Consider the following 22,383-nt stretch of genomic DNA (forward strand, 5'->3'; position numbering starts at 1 on the left):
TTAAATATTTGAGACTATATCTAATGACGTTCTACTCAATATACTCTTTAAACTAATTTCCTGTATCCCCTTCTCCAGCGTCACTACAGACCCTGGTTAGATTCCAGGCTGTATCACAACCGACTGTGATTGGGAGTCACATAGGGCGGCGCACAATTGGCCCAGCGTCATCCGGGTTTGGCCGGGGAAGGCCGTCATTGTAAATAAGAATTTGTTCTGAACTGACTTGCCTAGTTAAATAAGGGTTAAATAAAATAAAATAATTACAATTCTCCCTCATACGTGATCTGCCCACACTGTAGCAATACATGCTCCGCCGTTTCTGTTTCCTGGCAATAATCACACTTTCCTGTTGGATGCTTTCCTATCACATTTAAGGACTACTGGCTGTGTCCTACCCTTAATCTTGTAAAAATAGCCTCCTCTCTTCTGTCCCTTCCTGCCGTACTCCGCTCCCAAGCTTTCCTCTGTACTTGAAATAAATGCCTGCCCTTAGTATCTCTATTCCACTGCTCCTGCCATCTCTGCAGCATCACTGTCCATATCAGGCGTTTTGCCTCTGCCTTGCTCATTGAAACTACAACATCAACATCCCAACCTCTAACGGGACGCAAGTAAATCTTCTCTGTATACCCATCTGTCTAATCCTGCAATGGGTTTGTCGGCTATCATGAAATTCAACTTTCTGATCACAGGCATTCATTCTCAATACTCCGTAAATTCTTCTTCAGCTATATTATTTAGTCAAATTATCAGCCAAAGAATAAAATAATTAAACCTGTTATTATCAGCTGTTAACTGGTTGTTACTTGTAGGAAATGACAACGGATGTGTCTTGACACTTCCAGCTAGCTAGCTAATGTTAGTTTGAACTTCACTTAACTGTTTTTGATACAACAGAGGCATGAGACCGCACAGCTGACACTGACAGTGTGTACAAAATAATATTGTTAAAGTAGTTGGTATCATCAAAATATTTTCTGTAAACAATGGACTCCTTCCTGATATCAAAACCAAGAAAACGTCAAATACATTAGCCCACACTCTCATCCCAGCACTCCTGGCTTTATTCCCCTAAATAATGTGATTAGCAAGCTATCAGGTTGCACCAGACTATTATGCATGAAAGGAGTGAGTAGACATGAAGGTACCAACAGGAAAGAAGACAGACAGAGGGACTTCAATATCAGAGAGAGGCCCCCTTTTCCCAAGTCAGTGTTTGCTGCTGGAACAGCTAAGATAACTGCTGAATACCAAAAGAAGAGGGCTGAGGCGGCCCTGTAGGAGGAAGAACCAGACTTCCCCAGAAAGAATAAGAGAGTGGAACCCCCAGACCACCCTCGCACTGCCTCAGAAAGGGAGAGACTCAAATTGACTTCACCGAACCCCGATCGCTTTGACGATGATGGCATCAATGCTGGCCGATGGGACAGACATTAGCGTGGCCAAGTCCCTATTTTGCAATGGATACCGGGACACTGTCTTACGAGCTGCTTCTTCAATACCTCACCCTGTGTGTCAGCAGTGGCCACCACTTGGAGGTGTTTAACAAGTATGACATCATGAGGAGCCAGATCATGACGTTAGACACCAGGGCCTCCAGCCTGCTCATAAAGGGCTTTAGCAGATCAGAACGCTGGAAGGAGGCGCTATCACACCCATCAAGAGGGCCATCACCGCGTAACTACGGCGATGCCATCGTGGGGGCAGTACTGCATGGTGATGGTGCCACTGCCGGGGCCCTGTATGCCGAACTGATGGAGAAGGGCCTCATTCCCAACCAGGAGACATGGCAGGCCCTATTCCAGTGTGGCCTCTCTCATCAGGGCCATGGGGACGGGCTGCAGTCCATCCTGCTTCATATAGAGACAACCAGATCTATCCCATGGAGACTCTGGCTAAAGATATCAAAGCTTGGTTTGAGAGGTAAATCCTGAGTATAGGTTACTGAATAGGCCTACAATCACACAAAATTATTGGAACAAAGCATGGGTTGTGCCTATTTTAGTTTGATGATATCTTCCTCTCTCCTGCCAATCTTCTAGACCAGAAGTGGAGTGGAAGCTGGTCCACCGTAGATCCCAGGTAACGACATAAACATTCTCCTCGTCATTAAACCATTAGACCTAATGAATTCAGAGTTTTAATCAGCACTTCATAGGCTACTTCTATAAGAAATCTAGATGGCTGGAAAAAAATTTTTTTTTTTTTACCTCTGGCCTCTTTACCCCCTGTAACCAGGGGATTGTGTCTGAGCTGTCAGGCAGAGCTGGAATTCATCACAGAGTCCGGAGGAGTACGCCCAGCTCAAGGACAGGGTTATGGGGGATGTGATCCAAGGCAGAGATGTCTTAAATGAGACCACTCCAGAGGTTTGGGAACCTCTTTTTCTTTCTTATTTGTCTCCCTCTTGTCTATCACCACACTGATAGTGTCCAAACACATTATGCAAACTGTCTGCACTACAGGTCAGCTTTATGTTTTTTTATCAGCCGATCCTTTTGAATACATTTGGTTGAACAAACACATCATGTAAAAGTAGATAGATACAATGGCCAGTAGATGGTGCTAGTGTCGTATTAAACCAAGTCTGCACGATGTGAATTTAATGGCAGAGGGTTGGTAATGTCAAGCAACTGTAGATTTCTCCTGCATTTCTCCAGATGCATGCAGTGAGATTTGCAAATTTTTGATTTTGCATTGAACTATTCATTTGGTGCTGGATGTTTGGGCAAACATTTTTTAAGTATTGGTCAAACTAATCAGCTGAGAAATGCATTATTGCGTGATACAGTGTTGTTCAGGGTGGATCTTGCTGATCAGGGGGGGATTTCCAGTTGCAGCACATTTAGCTCCCTGTGTCTCTCTATGTATCCCTCACTGAGCCCGCTATAGTCAGTCAGCTCAGTCCAGCCACACATTGCAGACACTAGCAAAGGCTGGTCAATATGTAGGTGACAAAATACATTTCAGCCTTTACTGGAAAAGACCTGTTGCACCTCATTGGCTTTGTTAGACAGGCAGCCCAAATCGGATAGTTTTTTCACTAATTGGTCTTTTGACCAATCAGATCAGCTCAGAAAAAGAGTTGATGTGGAAAGATCTAATGTGATTGGTCAAAAATATCCGAATTGGGCCGCCTGTCTAAATGCAGTGTTTGATGATAGCTGCTTGTAGGCTCTTCTCAGATCAAAATAATTGTGCAGTATCTAGCTTACCTCCATTTATCACTGTTCCTATATGTGGCCATTTATGTTTCTTCAATAAGAAATCTTCAGACGCATGGGAGGAAACATACAATTCTTAGAGACTGAGTCTTATCTTATGTACCTAATGCTTCTTAGGGCTCAGACACACCAATAGCATTTACAGTCTGAGAGTACTTAGCACCTCTGAACGTAATTTGCCCACCGATTTTACATGTAGAATTTTGTGAAAATGTTGGCAGCCAGACGTCTACCGCGGGTGGTACTTAAAACACAGCACGCTGAACGATCGGCAGACGAACGCTAGATACTCATTCATTGCGATGTGTGCAAGCCTTTATACACAATATAACCTACAGACTACTGTGGGGAAAACACCTTGTTAATTCTGTTTTGTCTTAATGGGAGCATGGGAATTCCTTTTTGTACCGATACACTACATGACCAAAAGTATGTGGACAGCTCCTCGTCGAACATCTCATTCCAAAATCATGTTCATTAATATGGAGTTGGTCCCCCTTTGGCTGCTATAACGGCCTTCCAATTCAATTCCAATTCATCCCAAAGGTGTTCGATGGGGTTGAGGTCAGGGCTCTGTGCAGGCAAGTCAAGTTCTTCCACACCGATCTCGACGAACGATTTCTGTATGGACCTCGCTTTGTGCACAGGGGCATTGTCATGCTGAAACAGGAAAGGGCCTTCCCCCAAACTGTTGCCACAAGGTTGGAAGCAAAGAATCATCTAAAATGTCATTGTATACAGTAGCATTAAGATTTCCCTTCACTGGAACTAAAGGGCCTAACCCGAACCATGAAAAACGAAGGATACGTATGTAACCGTGGTTATGTGAGCTATATGGATCACTCCAATATGTTGGTATTACTCCGCGGCAGAGGGATAAATCCGAAGTGAGGATTTATAGATTTACTCCCATGTACACCTGTGTCACGCCCCTATATATAGACCCCATGACCGTGACACATGTTCTCGACATCATTTTTGAGGTGCCTCTAGCACCCTAGAGGATTAGAGTGCTCCATATAGCTCACATAACTGTTGCTACATACGTAACCTTCGTTATGTTTCACTATATTGGATCACTCCAATATATTGGTATACCCGTACCAGATTTAGTCGGTGCTAGAGGGACCTAGCCAGCCTGCAGCGAAGTCTCAGCGAGGGATCGAGATACAGGGGCCGTCAAAGTGGAAGGGGGGTCACAGCACAGTCCCCGGAAGGGGAGGCGATGCCCAGGACCGCTGAACCAACAGCAGAGGGAGGTGCCACATTTACCCGATAGTACTTAGAAGAGTTGGAAGATGAAGCCCAGCTGGCCGCAGCACAGATATCAGCGAGGGGCACTCGTCTCAGTAGAGCCCAGGACGCAGCCACACCTCGTGTTGAATGTGCCACCTCAGATCCCAGCACTGGCCTGCCAGCCAGGCGGTATGCTGTCGTAATCGTGTCTATGATCCAGTGAGAGAGCCTCTGCTTTGATAGCCCAGCCCCCAGGACTCTCTCACCATAGCAGACAAATGCTGGTCTGTTGTTCTCACTGACCGTGTCCGCTCCACATAGGCAGCCAGTGCCCGCACAGGGCACAGCATGCCGGAGGGAGGCCCAGGCTCCCCCGCCACTGCCGGGGGGGTCATAAGCAGACAGGATTAAAGGGATGTTCACATGTTTGTCTGACAGAACCTTCGGGAGGAATGAAGGGTTGAGGCGGAGAGATATACTCCTCCCACCGGGGTCCATCCGGTAGCACATTGCGCCCTCCTGTAAATGGACCATTGGTGCCACAGACTGAGGCGGTGTGGTCTTGAATGCCACAGAGTTCCCCCAGCCTGAGACAGCAGGTTGGGTCTCAGGGGCAGTTGCCAAGGTGTCCCAGTCAACAGGGCAAGGAGAAGGCTGAACCAGGGTCGTCTGGGACAGTATGGGGCCACCAGCAGCATACGATGCTCCGCCATTCTGGTTCTGTCCAGCACAGCCTGGATCAGGGGAAAAGGGGGGAATGCGTAAAACTCCAGCCCTGGCCAATCATGAGCCAGAGCATCCAAGCCCAGAGGCCCTGGTGGCTCTGACATGGAGTACCACAGGAGGCAGTGTGCATTGTCCAGGGAGGCAAATGGGTCCACCTGCGACCTCCCGAACTTGTCCCACAGGTGCAACTCCAGTCCCATGGTGGCGGGCCCTCCCTTGAGAACATATCCACAGCTACATTCAGGATGCCAGGTATGTGTGCTGCGCGTAGAGACACTAGATGTCCCTGAGCCCAGAGAAGGAGCTCCCGTGACATAAGATGGAGGTGGTGGGACCTTAGTCCACCCTGATGGTTGATGTAAGCTACCACTGTGGTGTTGTTCGTTCTCACCAGAACATGTCTTCCCTTCAGATGTGGAAGGAAAGACTGCAGGGCCAGCAGTACATCTCGGAGCTCTAGTGTATTGATGTGCCTGCTGCTCCAAGGGGATAGCCAACAGCCGCTGGCCTACCTGCCCTTGGTCACACCCCCCCAGCCGATCTGGGAGGCGTCTGTGCTGACCAGCTCCCGACGGCATATACTCAGCATCTCCAACCCACCTGAGAGAAAGGAGTGACTGCGCCACCTCAAGAATGCTGTGCGGTCACCCACAGCTGGCGGTGACGGTGGCGCTTCGGGTGCGGCCGGTGGGAGTTGAACCATCGTTGAAGAGGCCGGAGATGGAGCTACCCCAGGGGAATCAGCAACGAGGCCGCCGTCAGCATGCCCAACAGGCGTTGGCAGGTCAGGGCGGATACCACCCGCTCCTGCCGAAAGTGGTCGAGACAAGATAAGATCGCCTGAACCCTTCTGGTGGGCAGGCGTGCTCTCATGAGAACTGAGTCCAGTTCCATGCCAATGAAGGCCATCCTCTGGGTGGGTGTCAGACCCAGCCCGCGATGTGGGTCAGGAGCATGTCTCTGTCTGACAGGACCTATGTCCTGGTCAGGGCACAAATCAGCTAATCGTCCAGGTAATTGAGGATAAACAATCCTCAGGACGTGAGAGGTGCCAGGACAGCGTCCATGCACTTTGTGAAAGTGCGTGTGCCAAGGAGAGGCCGAAGGGAAGAACCATGAATTCGTAAGCTGTCCCTTCGAAAACGAATCGGAGATACTGCCAATGAGCTGGGTGAAGGTCGGCCACCGTGGTGACACAAAGGTCCCTGAAGGATGAGGGCCGGCACCGGAATTGGAGTCGGTAGCCCTCGAGCATTGTGGACAACACCTAGTGGGACTCCACACCCTCCCCCCACTTTGCCCTTTGAGACCAGGAGAAGCGGCCGAGGCCGGGGAAGGGTGTGTCAGGGGTCCTGCCGTAGCCCGCCTCTCCTCTGGTGCCCCGTGCGCCTGGGTTCCCCAGGTACGTCCCTGTGGTGGTGACGGTTGACAGGTTGTTGCTCCACCGCACGCTGTGCCCCTCCCTGCTGTCGTCCCTCAGCATGAGGCGATGGGGCAGGAGAGGGACCCCACTATCGTTCGGGTGCAGGTGAGTGGCGACGGTCCGTCTGCCTTGGACCCGGGCCTGAAGAGGCGGCATGAACCGTCTCAGGGTCTCCCGGTCCCTACGAACCTTATCGGTCTGCTCCAGAATGTCATCAACCCCTGGGCCAAACGTCAGCCCTGGGGTGATTGGGAGAGTGGCAAATGTGCTCTGGAGAGCAGCTGACAGACGGGATTGGGCCAGCCAGAGATGGCGCCGCGAGGTAACCACCTGCGCCATGGCCCATCCATTGGCGCGGGCCACATCCCTCAAGAGCAGGGAAAGCAGGCGAGACACCTCCATCACTTCCCAGAGGAGCTCCTCTGTGCCCTCCTGCAGCCGGGGCAACAGAGTCTGCCGGTAGGCCTGCACCACTCTAAAATGTGAAGTTTTGTCACACAACACAATGCCACGTATGTCTCAAGTTTTGAGCTTGCATGCAATTGGCATGTTCAGTATAGATAAAGATATGCATATTGTATAATAAAGTAATAAGCTATTTTATGGCAGTTTATTTTACGGAAATGCAATTCGCTGCTGCTGCATGTCAGTTAAATCCCTGTTTTGAGCTGTAATCCCTCTCTGTTGCTTTAGGTAACACTAGCTTTTTGTGACATGTTTATTTCTGTGCACAGCTTGGACAGTTTTTAGCCCGCTGCAGTTGTAAGCTGCACAAAAGAGTTTCACATTTCAGCCCTCAATAGGCTCTTACATGAGTGACCCTGGAAAGTCCCTGCCTGCTCTGTGTGTGTGTGTGTGTGTGTGTGTGTGTGTGTGTGTGTGTGTGTGTGTGTGTGTGTGTGTGTGTGTGTGTGTGTGTGTGTGTGTGTGTGTGTGTGTGTGTGTGTGTGTGTGTGTGTGTGTGTGTGTGTGTGTGTGTGTGTGTGTGTGTGTGTGTGTGTGTGTGTGTGTGTGTGTGTTGTGTGTGTGTACTCTAACCCCCCATGTCTACATGAGTGAGTAGTTTATGTAGTGAAACCACTGTGGGGCACTGAAAACTAACGCCTTCAGTCCTGGGGCTGGAGCGTTGCTCCTTGCATGCTCCTATGCAGCATCAGTGATTTCTTTTCAAGGTTCAACTTTTGTTAAATCTGTCGCATGAAACAGTGCAAGAACAATGCATTCAGAACCAATTGAAAGCATCTGCATAATTTTTGTCTAGGATTCACAATACTGCTTTGTTTTAGCCAATTTCTCTTTCTGTCCCAATCAATACTTTTAGAGGTAAAGGCATAGCATAAACACAAAAATAATCTTACACTGACAAGAAAGAGTTTATGGTAACATTTTGAAACAAGTTGACAGGGTTTTTTAGAATATAGACCCAGCCATAGAACTTAAACAACCAGTTTATTTTGCTTTAGACTAGACACTATTAGGTCACAGACATGGGTGGAACAAATAGTTATCTACAACTTTTGTTTTGGGAGGTTGGGGGATTTTTGTAGAATAGTTGTGGAATGTCACTGTGTAGCCTAATGCATTTAATATGTAGGCTCCTCAGTGATTTTAGACATTTTATCTTGTTGATAAAATTGTTTCTCAGACTTCTGTCCTTTTTCCACATGGATAACTTAATTGTGCAAGAACAATGAAGAGCCATCAAATGTGAAATAATCTCTTCCTACTTGTCAAGTGTAGAGAGGAGTAGGCAGGAGGCGGTCTCAGGTTTAGAACTACTGAATTTATTAAAGCAGCATATATAAAAGCGGGATGAAACCCAAAATGCAAAATAATAAAACAAGCAACATTTACAATGACCGACAAAGACAAATGACAGAGGGAGTATATATGCAGTGATAGAGTGGGGATTGGAACCAGATGTGTGTAATGATGATGAGACAAGTACGGGGTTAATGAGTGAAGGGCGATTGCCAGCAGCAGGTTCGGCAGCAGCTAGACGGCCAGCGACGCCGAACACCTGAGCTGGACAGGAGGGGGAGCCAAAGCGAAGGCTGTGCCTTGCCAAACCCTTTCCCTCCACAATCAAATCAAACCAACTTTTATTTGTCACGTGCGCTGAATACAACAGGTGTAGACCTTACAGTGAAATGCTTACTTACCAATAGTGCAAAAAAGGTATTATGGAACTACACTGGAGATTCATTGTATCAGACTCCATCAAACAAACAACATCTAGGCACCAGTCACGTGACCCTACAACCTCTGAGAATTCCCAGTTCTTCTAGTCCCATTGTGCTACCTCAACTCTCCATGACAACTGCTTTTGCTGCAGGGAGTAGATAGCAACACAACAAGCTGTGTTAATAAGGTAGAGGTGAAGTAAATGTGAAAGTAACCTCGTCCCAAGCCTATTGGTCAACTAGATGTTAACATCCTGCTTTTATCACAGAGGCCTGTATATGGACACTTAATGAATATGAATGTCTATGGCCTGAAACAGGGCCTGAACATTTCTTGACTTCTGAATGTTATTTATTTCAGAACTTTCTCCCTTCTGCACAAAAGATGGATTCCCCAAATATTCTTCCCCTTTCCATTCTATACAGATGTCTCACTGCAATGCTGTTAAAATAAAAGTAATAATATTAATAATAATAATTTATGACATTTGCAAAGTGCTTTTTATTATACAGAATAATCTCGAAGTGCATAATATAAAAATTGGAAACCAAATGGAAAATATACAAAAATTGACACCACTAGACAGAGCAACTGACACAATTCACACAGCTGACGCTACAAGGGACAAGTTACTAGCTTTAGTCAAATAAGCTACAATTCTTTATAGAATTATTAGCTGCATTTTTTATTCTCAAAGGTACAGTACAATCAAGCAGTTGGAGCCACCTTGAAGAATGGTTAGTATTTTGCAAGGGTATACAGTACTGTTGTTCTGGTGGACTTTGAGGTTTGTGTTGGGGTGTGGCGGGGGATTTCTCAGGCTATTTGCATCGCAGAGACAAAGAAGTGAAAGTAGTGGCCTGTTCCCATGGCTACAGTATTGTATAATAGACACTTATACAACATGATTTGTTGAACAATGAATGGACTCTGCAGTGTCCTACTGTAATGTCCTGTGTGTAGGCTGCAGTTGGTCAGTCTCATTGCATTCTCTGGAAACATGAGGAACATATTTGCATATACATGTGATGAAATCCTATTTTTTAAAGAAACATTTTAGTTCAGCAAAATACTTTAGATTTAGACATGTATGACCAGTATTTACCAACCTCTTACCAATGAAATGTAAATGGATCTCTATTTCCAATGCAGCAGTGACGGCAACACGAGAGACCAATGCATGCATACATACAGTGTACAATGTACATGATAGACAGACATGTAGAGGTGTGGCCTGGAGTTGGCATGTGGTCCAGCCAGAAATTCCCCCACTGTACTGTGTACTGCCAGACTCATATCTGGAGCCAGTCCAGGTTCCCATTGAAATGGAAACAAGAAAAGAAAAACATGACAAAAAAAGGGAAGGTCTGGCTGTCAAGTTCAGTAAATATTGAGCAAGTCTTGCCCTGTTACTAAAATTCATCCTTGTTGTATACAGTCAGGCATGCAACGTGAGCTGGTGCTTGTGACTTTCAAGTCTGGTGTTGTCATGAAGTGATATTGTTCCAGCATGTGAATCCCCCCCAGCCCCTTTATATTTCACCTAAGATTTTGATATTTGATAGCTGTGAGACATTGAAATGCATCATAAAAATGCCAATATTACATATGATATGCACTTGACATGCACAAACATTTAAAATGGAAGCACATAGCATTTCACCAAATATTTAAACCAGTCGCTTGGGTAACCAAATGTTTCTCCCTCTCCCAGGAGCTGGAGAGCTTCAAGAACTTTGTCAAGTGGAAGCCGGCCTTTGACATGGTCATAGATAGTTTCAACATTGCCAACATGGGCATCAAAGGGAACCAGTCGCAGATGGTGAGTGCTCTGCCAGATCTCTCATATCTGGCGGTGTGAATCCAGAATATATAATTGTCATGAGTTAAGGCAAGGCCTTGTCTATTTTCTTAAGGCAGCGACCTGCCAAACTCAATGGAACAACAATCTGAGCAAGATGGTACGAAATGTTCCGAGCCTAGGTTGGCACTGTTGATCTGACCATAAGATCTGACACATAAGGTTGAGATGTGTTATTGATGTGGCTTCTGCAATGCAATTAGACTGCACCTGATGGAATCTCCAAGTCCCAGCCCTGCCCTCTCATGCCGTGCCGTGCCATGCCCTGCCCAGCCCTCTCCTACCATGCCTTCTCCTGCCCTTCTCTCTCCTTCCCTGCCCTCTCTACAGTAGCTATTAGAACATAATGAACACCCACAGTTGGTGTTACCATTTCCAGTTGGCAAGGCAACAGCTCATGTTAGTGTGCTTGAGGTTCATGCTGACTCACTGTTACTCTTCCTCTGTCTTCCAAACTAAGCAAACCACAGTCCGTGTCACTCAAAAAGAAATCTCCCAATGCAATGGGTGGATTTCCTTAATTTTCTACTACTTGAGTGGTCGAGCATCAGTCATCATCATTAAAACAAATACTCTCAAACATCCGTTTAGTTGAATCTGTGAGAGAAAAGTACTTGTTGATTTTCCAATATAATGACTAAGGCTGGAATCACTGTGAATATTACCTAATTCCTAGTTACAGAATTTAAAGGGTGCCTATTCTGTATTTGTGACTCAGTACAATTAAGTAATTCTGAATAGGATGTACTGTATGTACAGTATGTCTCCACCATCTCTCCTTTTGCCACTAGGGGGTAATATGGAGCACAGCCACACCAGCAGATATAGATTAATAGATTAACATTAAGATCACTTTATCGGTCAGTTGCACACCATGTCCAACCAAAATTTAATTTCCGCTTTTAACCTCTCAGGAAGACACACATACATATACAGGTTTAGAAGAGGTGCAGGTGGCTGCCTCACTGGACTCCCAAGGAGCTGTTGTTGTGGGGGGTTAAGTGCCTTGCTCAAGAGCACAACTGCAGGCAATAGCATTTAGGGTATCTAACCATTAGGCTACCTGCCTCCCCCTCGGATAGACCCCTCGGATAGAGCCAAATACAAATATCCTGAAAGGGAACGTCTTGAATTCCATTGAAGTGACTTAGTTGTAATGCCAGTCTTCCCCCACTTGAGACACAGTGGAGATTGCATTGTCACAGCTGCAGGGTGATGTGGGAGGCTGTTGTTTAGATTGGATCCTGTGGGAAAGATGGGTATATATTTTTTCATAGCCTAACCATACTCTGTGGGTTTCTATCTGTAAGCAGAACCCTCAGTCACCACAGAGTCTGACCACACAGTGTGAATAATAACATTCCTTTTCCTCCCTCCAACTCCCCACAATTGTGTGGCATTATTGTTTCTCTGACAGGTGAAGTGAGCAGGAGGGGCTGTGGCCTCAGGTCACTGACTGCATAGAGTAGATATTAATCCCCTGCTTTCAAATAAATAAATAAATAAATAATAAAAAATATATATTAAAAAATATAGGAGTTCTGTGTTTGTATAATCGCAGCACAGAGAGTATTGTTTCAGCACACCTACAGACCCTGATGCCTTATTGAGGGGGTTTCCTCTCCGGTTCTCACATGACTAACATCAGTATTTCAAGTGTGTGTGTGGGGTAAACTTCCATCCCAGTTATGAGCTAAAGGCCACATCTCCACAACCCACACGTCTGCAGCCTCAACCACATCGGACAACTAGACATGTAGGAGTTTTTTTGTGTGTAAAACCATGAATCTACTATTAACAGATATTTGCAATAAGCAATGACTTTTAATATAGAAATCGTTGTGTAATTAAATGATTATTCTGGGTTTATTTTTTTCCATCTTCCTCTTCTTGCTAGAAGAGAGAATGAGAAACTAAAACGGATACAACAATGAGGTGAGAAATATAAATTACTTCAGGTTACAGCTAAAAGTTCATGGCTCTTGTCTCACGCTTTACTTGGTAAACCTTACACCTGCTGCTCCAAGCTCACTTCCCCCATGATGAGTTAGCAGAAAACAGCCACATCCACCGGCTGTTCCCAGGTCAACACTTCCTCATCTAGAGTGGACAGAAAGAGAACAGGGTGTGATTAGGGCTGTTGCGGTGACCAAATTACTGCAACACCTGCAGTCCTGAGTCATGACACCAGTAAAATTGTAAGTGGCCGTTGAATCATTATCCACTCTGGACATGCATTAGTAGTACTCAACTCGCTAACGATCACCAGGTCCTAATGGCCTGGTACTCAGGGCTCTATTGTCCCTCTAACCACGCTGACATCAATGCAAACGCAATCGAAAATCACATCAAACACTTCCAGTTCCAGTCAAAAGTTTGGACACACCTACACATTCAAGGGTTTTTCTTTATTTTTACTATTTTCTACATTGTAGAATAATAGTGAAGACACCAAAACTATGAAATAACACATATGGAATCATGTAGTAACCAAAAATGTATATTTTATATATATTTTATATTTTTCAAAGTAGCCACCCTTTGCCTTGATGACAGCTTTGCACACTCTCAACCAGCTTCACTTGGAATGATTTTCCAACAGTTCTGAAGGAGTTCCCACATATGCTGAGCACTTTTTGCCTGCTTTTCCTTCACTCTGCGGTCCAACTCATCCCAAACTATGTCAATTGGGTTGAGGTCAGGTGATTGTGGAGGCCAGGTCATCTGATGCAGCACTCCATCACTCTCCTTCTTGGTCCATCACTCTCCTTCTTGGAGGTGTGTTGGGTCATTGTCCTGTTGAAAAACAAATGATAGTCCCACTAAGCGCAAACCAGATGGGAAGGCGTATCTCTATCACATCATCACACCTCCTCCTCCAAGCTTCATAGTGGGAACCAAACATGCGGAGATCATCTGTTCACCTACTCTGCATCTCACAAAGACTCGGTGATTGGAACCAAAAATCTCACATTTGGACTCATCAGACCAAAGGACAGCTTTCCACCGGTCTAATGTCCATTGCTCGTGTTTCTTGGCCCAAGCAAGTCTCTTCTTCTTATTGGTGTCCTTTAGTATTGGTTTCTTTGCAGCAATTCGACCATGAAGGCCTGATTCACACAGTCTCCTCTGAACAGTTGATGTTGAGATGTGTCTGTTAATTGAACTCTGTGAAGCATTTATTTGGGCTGCAATTTCTGCGGCTGGTAACTCTAGTGAACTTATCCTCTGCAGCAGACGTAACTCTGGGTCTTCCTTTCCTGTGGTGGTCATCATGAGAGCCAGTTTTATCATAGTGCTTGATGGTTTTTGAAATTCTGGAATTTTCCATATTGACTGACCTTTATGTCTTAAAAGTAATGATGGACTGTCATTTCTCTTTGTCTATTTGAGCTGTTCTTGCCATAATATGAGCTTGGTCTTTTACCAAATAGGGCTATCTTCTGTATACCAGCCCTACCTTGTCACAACACAACTGATTGGCTCAAATGCATTAAGAAGGAAAGAAATTCCACAAATTAACTTTTAACAAGGCACACCTGTTAATTGATATGCATTCCAGGTGACTAACTTGTGAAGCTGGTTGAGAGAATGCCAAGAGAGTGCAATGAAATGGACAGCACTTTCAGAGGTGATGATTAATTCCAAACACCCATATGCAAATTAGACCTTATACATAGGCCTAAAGTAATGATGGACTGAGTATATTCAGAAATGTTTGTCTTTTTCCACATTTTGTTACGTTACAGCCTTATTCTAAAATGTATTACATAATTTGTTCCCCTCATCAATCTACACACAATACCCAATAATGACAAAGCGAAAACAGGCTTTTAGAAAATTTAGCTAATTTATTAAAAATAAAAACTGAAATACCTTATTTACATAAGTATTCAGACCATTTGCTATGAGACTAGAAATTGAGCTCAGGTGCATCCTGTTTCCATTGACCATCCTTGGGATGTTTCTACAACTTGATTGGAGTCCACCTGGTGTAAATTAAATTGATTCAACATGATTTGGAAAGGCACACACCTATCTATGTAAGGTCCCACAGTTGACAGTGCATGTCAGAGCAAAAACCAAGCCATAAGGTCGAAGGAATTGTCCGTAGAGCTCCGAGACAAGATTGTGTCGAGGCACAGATCTGGGAAAGGGTATCAAAACATTTTTGCAGCATTGAATGTCATCATTCTTTTATTTATTATTTTTAGTTTACACCCCTTTTCTCCCCAATTTTGTGATATCCAATTGTGATCCAATTACGATCTTGTCTCATCGCTGCAACTCCCCAACGGGCTCGGGAGAAGCGAAGGTCGAGTCATGCGTCCTCCGAAACATGACCCGCCAAACCGCACTTCTTAACACCCCCCCACTTAACCCGGTAGTCAGCCCCACCAATGTGTTGGAGGAGGCACCGTCCAACTGACGACCGAAGCCAGCCTGCAGGTGCCCATCCAAACCCTTCCCTAACCCAGGCGAAGCTGGGCCAATTGTGCACCGCCCTATCGGACTCCCGGTCACAACCGGTTGTGACACAGCCTGGGATCGAACCCGGGTTTTTAGTGAGGTGAAGGTTCAACAGAATAGGTGGAATGAATACACCCCTAATCACACGCTAACAGTTCACTTTCATAGCAGCCACATAAAAACAGCATGATCACTTTGCTCGTTGTAGGCTTATACTGTATATAATTACTTCTCGCAACTATCTATTCAGTCTCCTCCTCACCTTTTCCCTTCGCTTGCACAACACATCAGCTGTCTGTGACCAGGTGAAAAAACCTTTCCTAGCCAAAACGTCATATCATGACCGCTAACCGCTACACACAGCCTACATCGTTGTCACATCATAGTCAACTAGAACTACTAATAAACCCGCTAAAATCATGCAGTACAGTGTACAGTCAGAAATCAGTTTAGCAGTTACACTGGCCGGCCCCGGTGGCAATACATTAATAAAAACAAATGCTTACCTTAACTTGGAAGAGTTCCAGTGACCAAAGCTTATGATTTCAGGACTAGATTAATTCTCTGATCCTTTGATTTGGTGGACAAAATGTCAGTTTATGCTGCAAGAGCTCTGATAGGTTGGAGGATGTCCTCCGGAAGTTGTCATAATCTCTATGTAAGTCTATGGAAGGGGGTGAGAACCATAAGCCTCCTAGGTTTTGTATTGAAGTCAATGTGACCAGAGGAGAACGGAGGCTAGCTGTCCTCCGGCTACACCATGGTGCTCCCCTACAGAATACTGAGGCAACTGTAGACAATTGCAAAACAGTTTTTTAAAATAAATTATTTGGTGACTTCAATATATTTAGTATAGTTTTATCTATACTGAACAAAAATATACACACAACATGCAACAATTTAAACGATTTTACTGAGTTACAGTTCATATAAATGTCGTCGGAAGAAATGGCAGCAGTTTTACGGGCACCGAACCAATTGTGCTATTATGTGGGGGGTTTTCGGGTTATTTGTAACTTATTTTGTACATAATGTTTCTGCCACCGTATCTTACGGCAAAAAATGGCTTCTGCATATCAGGACAGCAATCACTCACCTCGGATTAGACAAAGATTTTTTCTTCAACAAGCAGGACGAACAGGATGTACTGCTAACACCCGACAAGGCCAACATCCCCATTATTGGCAAGAGAAAGAGACACAGGTACAGAGGACACAGAGCGGGGTGCCTCATAAGGATCCACAGAAGGCGAGTGGGAAAGCTGCCATTACCGTCAGTATTACTCGCCAATGTACAATCATTAGACAATAAATTAGACGAGGTACAACCATGAATATCCTACAAGTGGGATATCAAAAACTGTAACATCTTATGTTTCACGGAATCGTGACTGAATGATGACATGGATATTCTGTTTATTTACCACCACAGGTGGATGCTGGCACTAAGACCGCACTAAGACCGCACTTATAAGGAAATAAGCAAACAGGAAATCGAGCACCCAGAGGCAGCGCTCCTAGTGGCCGGAGACTTTAATGCAGGGAAATTTAAATCAGTTTTACCTAATCTCTATCAACATGTTAAATGCGCAACCCGAGGGAAAAAAATCTAGATCACCTGTACTCCACACACAGAGATGCGTACAAAGCTCTCCCTCGCCCTCCATTTGGTAAATCTGACCACAATTCTATCCTCCTGATTCCTGCCTACAAGCAAAAATTAAAGCAGGAAGCACCAGTGACTCGGTCTATAAAAAAGTGGTCAGATGAAGCAGATGCGAAACTACAGGACTGTTTTGCTATCACAAACTGGAACATGTTCCGGGATTACTCCGATTGCATTGAGGAGTACACCACATCAGTCACTGGCTTTATCAATAAGTGCATCGAGGACATCGTCCCCACAGTGACTGTACGTACATACGCCAACCAGAAGCCATGGATTACAGGACACATTCGCACTGAGCTAAAAGGTAGAGCTGCCGCTTTCAAGGTGCGGGACTCATAAGCTTATAAGAAATCCTGCTATGCCCTCTGACGAACCATCAAACAGGCAAAGCACCAATACAGGGCTAGGATTGAATCGTGCTACACCGGCTCCGACGCTCGTCTTATGTGGCAGGGCTTGCAAACTATTACAGACTACAAAGGGAAGCACAGCCGCGAGAGCTGCCCAGTGACACAAGCCTACCAGATGAGCTAAATCACTTCTATGCTCGCTTCGAAGCAAGCAACACTGAGGCATGCATGAGAGCATCAGCTGTTCTGGATGACTGTGTGATCCCGCTCTCCGTAGCTGATTTGAGTAAGACCTTTAAACAGGTCAACATTCACAAGGCCGTGAGGATAGACTGATTAACAGGATGTGTGCTCCGGGCATGTGCTGACCAACTGGCAGGTGTCTTTACTTACTGACATTTTCAAAATGTCCCTGATTGAGTCTGAAATACCAACATGTTTAAAGCAGACCACCATAGTCCCTGTGCCCAAGAACACTAAGGCAACCTGCCTGAATGACTACAGACCCATAGCACTCACGTCTGTAGCCATGAAGTGCTTCCAAAGGCTGGTAATGGCTCACATAAACACTATTATCCCAGAAACCCTAGACCTACTCCAATTTGCATACCGCCCAAACAGATCCACAGATGATGCATGCTCTATTGCACTCCACGCGGCCCTTTCCCACCTGGACAAAAGGAACACCTATGTGAGAATGCTATTCATTGACTACAGCTCAGCGTTCAACACCATAGTACTCTCAAAGCTCATCACTAAGCTAAGGACCCTGGGACTAAACACCTCCCTCTGCAACTGGATCCTGGACTTCCTGACGGGCTGCCCCCATTTGGTGAGGGTAGGTAGCATCATATCTGTCACGCTGATCCTCAACACTGGAGCCCCCAGGGGTGCGTGCTCAGTCCCCTCCTGTACTCCCTGTTCACCCACGACTGCGTGGCCAGGCACGACTCCAACACCATCATTAAGTTTGCAGAAGACACAACAGTGGCAGGCCTGATCACCGACAACGAAGAGACAGCCATTAGGGAGGAGGTCAGAGACCTGGCCGGGTGGTGCCAGAATAACAACCTATCCCTCAACGTAACAAAGACTAAGGAGATGATTGAGGACTACAGGGAAAGGAGGACCGAGTACCCCCCATTCTCATCGACGGGGCTGTAGTGGAGCAGGTTGAGAGCTTCAAGTTCCTTGGTGTCCACATCACCAACAAACTAGAATGTACACCATGACAATAAATCCATTAAACACACCAAGACAGTCGTGAAGAGGGCACGACAAATCCTTTTCCCCCTCAGGAAACGAAAAAGATGTGGCATGGGTCCTGAGATCCTCAAAAGGTTCTACAGCTGCAATATCGAGAGCATCTTGACTGGTTGCATCACTGCCTGGTACGGCAACTGCTCGGCCTCTGACCGCAAGGCACTACAGAGGGTAGTGCGTACGTTCCAGTACTACACTGGGGCTAAGCTGCCTGCCAACCAGGACCTCTACACCAGGTGGTGTCAGAGGAAGGCCCTAAAAATTGTCAAAGACCCCAGCCACCCCAGTCATAGACTGTTCTCTCTACTACCGCACGGCAAGCGGTACCGGAGCACCAAGTCTAGGACCAAAAGGCTTCTCAACAGCTTTTACCCCCAAGCCATAAGACTCCTGAACAGGTAATCAAATGGCTACCCGGACTATTTGCATTGTGCCCCCCCAACCCCTCTTTTACGCTGCTGCTACACTCTGTTTAGCATATATGCATATCACTTTAACTATACATTCATGTACATACTACCTCAATTAGCCCGACTAACCAGTGCCTGTATATAGCATTTCACTGTAAGGTCTACACCTGTTGTATTCGGCGCACGTGACAAATAAAGTTTGATTTGATTTGACATAAGGATATCAGTCAATTGAAATAAATTCATGAGGCCCTAATTTCACCTGACTGGGCAGGGGCTGAGCCATGAGTGTTGCCTGGGAAGGCATATGCCTACCCACTCACTGGGGAGCCAGGCACAGCCAATCAGAATTCGTTTTTCCCCTCAAAAGGGCTTCATTACAGACAGAAATACTCCTCAGTTTCATCAGCTGTTTGGGTGGCTGGTCTCAGACGATCCCGAATGTGAAGAAGCTGGATGTGGAGGTCCTGGGCTGGCATGGTTACACGTGGTCTGCGGTTGTGAGGCAGGTTGGACCTACTGCCAAATTCTCAAAAACAACGTTGGAGGCGGCTTATGTAGAGAAATTAACATTCAATTCTCTGGCAACAGTTCTGGTGGACAGTCAGCATGCTAACAGCATGCTAATATGCAGTCAGCATGCTAATTGCACGCTCCCTCAAATCTTGAGACATCTGTAGCATTGTGTTATGTGACAAAACTGCACATTTTAGAGTGGCCTTTTATTGTCGCCAGCACAAAGTGCACCTGTGTAATGATCATGTTGTTTTATCAGCTTCTTGATATGTCACACCTGTCACTAACAGGAATGTAAAGACATTTGTGCTCAAAATTTGAGAAATTAGCTTTTTGTGTGTATGCAAAATTTCAGGGAATTTTTATTTCAGATCATGAAAAATAGGACCAACACTTTACATGTTGAGTTTATATTTTAGTTCAGTATAAAAATTCTAACTTTTTTTATGAAATTCACTAAAGAGGATGGTCCTCCCTTTCCTCTTATGAGGAGCCTCCACTGATAGTTAAATGTACAAGCCTACAGCCTATGGCGTGACGTATAGCCAGATAACATACAGTAGGCCAAAACATATTCTGTTCTTCTGAAATACATTTTCTTCATGTCATGTTTCTTTAGACCTGCCTAAAATAAATAATGGATTTATTGTCATGGTGTATATTAAATTGATTTATTCAACTTAAATGTAGATGTTCCAAAGGCGTGCATCACCAGCTTGTTGTAATGAATACTCAGAGAGAAAAAGGTGTAGATTCACACACACACACGGAGCACAGCAGATGTTTATTAAGCCTTCGCAGAAGGCAGGAACGTGGTCGCAGGCAATGGTCAAACACAGGTAGGCAGTCAAAAACAAACAATACCTCACTACCATTCAAACAGAAAGAACTGAACTAAATAGGGAGCTGATGAGACCAGGTGAGAAACGAACACAGGTGAAATCAATGAACAAAAATGAAAGACAGAACTACGTTCCAGAACACAAAGAAAAAGAACACAAGGTTGACTAAGAAAAGAAAAGCAGAACCTTACACTTGTATGCTGCTTGTATGTGTGGAGGCCTGGAGATGCTAAACATGTTTATGTTAATAAACTTTCGCATGACAATAACCGGCGGACAAAATTTCATGACTGCCACGGCCCTAGGTGTGATCTTTTTAAAAAGTGCTAAATAATGGCATGGTGTTTGCACAGGTCCTCTTTATTTAACCCTTATTTCACCATGTATGTTGACTGAGAACATATTCTCATTTGCAGCAAGGAACCTAGGGAAAAGTTGCAGAGAAGATGAGATGAATGAGACAAAAAAAGTAATTATCTCAGTCAAACAGGTGCAAATTGATAGCAAAGTAATATAAAGATTGCAATCAGCTTTTTAATTTCCCCTTTTTTTGTCAAAAGTGGAAAATATGCAATATCCTGTAGAAAATAACTCCCATCATCATCACCTCTGAGTAGGGTTGTCCAGGAACTCCAACTGGGTTTTCTGGAAAACCAGGGAAATTTGGGAAAGTTACTGGATTTTTGCAACCCTACCTGAGTAAACCAATAGTTAATACCAAAAAAAGCCAAAACAATGGTTAAGCATTGAGATAATTAATTTCTCTATAGCTGATGTAGGCCGTCATCGTAAATAAGAATTTGTTCTTAACTGACCTGCATAAAGGTTAAAAAAACAATATATAATATGTGTCAATTGTCTCAGACTCAACCAGGGAAATTCCCTACAGAGGAAGTGAATGAAGGTATTAACACATCACGGACTGAGTATTCATCCCAATGGGCGAATGCATTGTGTTCTTTCATTCATAAAAATCTTACATTGAAGGATAGGAGAATGTTCACCCTAAATGCAATGCATTATATTAGCTAACCTTTGTTGATCTTCTAAAAGCAAAATAATGTTTATTAAGGCTGGCATGCAATAAACATTTTGTTAAAATTTGCAAAGAAATTTGTAGTCCTTTTAAATACATTGTGTTCTGTTTGGTGCCTAATTAAAAGGACCGTGGTGTGACATAAGTGATGATGGCTAAATGTCTTTGTGTTTACATGCAGCTCCTGGTGGTGGTGTCAGAACTGGAGTGACAGAGCCTGGTCATTCTGGTCCTGTGGAGGAAGCACATGCAGCGGCCCTCACGCAGCTGGGACAGACATGACATGAGCCTGGTCCAGCAGAAGGCCCACTGCTTCTTCACTGACATGTTAATTCAGCTGTATACTCTGTCTTACAAAATCAGTCCTATGTCTTTACAAACCAAAGCTTTCTGGAGGATCATATTAGGCAACGCAGTATTAGAAAGGTGTTCTTAATGTTTTGTCCTCTCTGTGTATTTGTGTGCAATACATTGTGTATTCTTTGGGTTTGTTTGGATCTTGACACCTCTGGTTGTTTGACAGTTCTGAGGGTGACCCTTTCCTGCTGTATGCCACACTGCACTCTGGGAACCACTGTAACTTTGAGCCGGGACCTGATGCGGGACCACAAGGCCTGCCTGCCCGATGGTGCTACTTGACGCCTCTTCTTCAAGTGGCAGAGAGGGAACTAGCTGGTGCTGAGCAGTTACACTCCGGGAAAGAGTGTATGATTCCAGGTGAGAGTAAAAGAGAGATGGAGCTTGCTTATTTATTACAAATCAATGCATAAATTCATGTTGTCTATATGAGGATCAGGGTGTTTGTAGTGATGTCTCTAGCACTGAGATGCAGTGCCTTAGACTGCTGTGCCACTCGAGAGCCCCAAAGAAATAAATGCATGGCATATGTGTGTTTGAGGTTATTATAATTCTTGTGGTGTTTTGTTACTTTTTTTCAGAGGATATCAAGTTATGACACCATTGTCCAGACAAATAGAGGCTCCTGTCACATCCACTATGATGAGAATGGGGCAGAGAGATATACTTATTTAGTTCCCCAGAAGTGTCTTTGTCTCACCAGGGCAAAATAAGGCACCTGCTTCTGTTTGATCTTCACAAACTGTAAAATACAGTGTTCCTTAATGAAACTATATAACGTGAAAAAATTATAAAAGAAAGACTCAATCACTTT

At 44.8% G+C, this 22,383-nt stretch overlaps 1 pseudogene; it reads left to right on the forward strand.

The window, feature by feature from the left end:
• The first annotated feature begins 652 nt into the window (after positions 1-652).
• On the forward strand, positions 653-22,336 carry LOC139563760 (mitochondrial ribonuclease P catalytic subunit-like; annotated as a pseudogene).
• The last annotated feature ends 47 nt before the right edge of the window (positions 22,337-22,383 follow it).

Source organism: Salvelinus alpinus, chromosome 34 (assembly GCF_045679555.1).
Source record: "Salvelinus alpinus chromosome 34, SLU_Salpinus.1, whole genome shotgun sequence".
Lineage (NCBI taxonomy): Eukaryota > Metazoa > Chordata > Actinopteri > Salmoniformes > Salmonidae > Salvelinus > Salvelinus alpinus.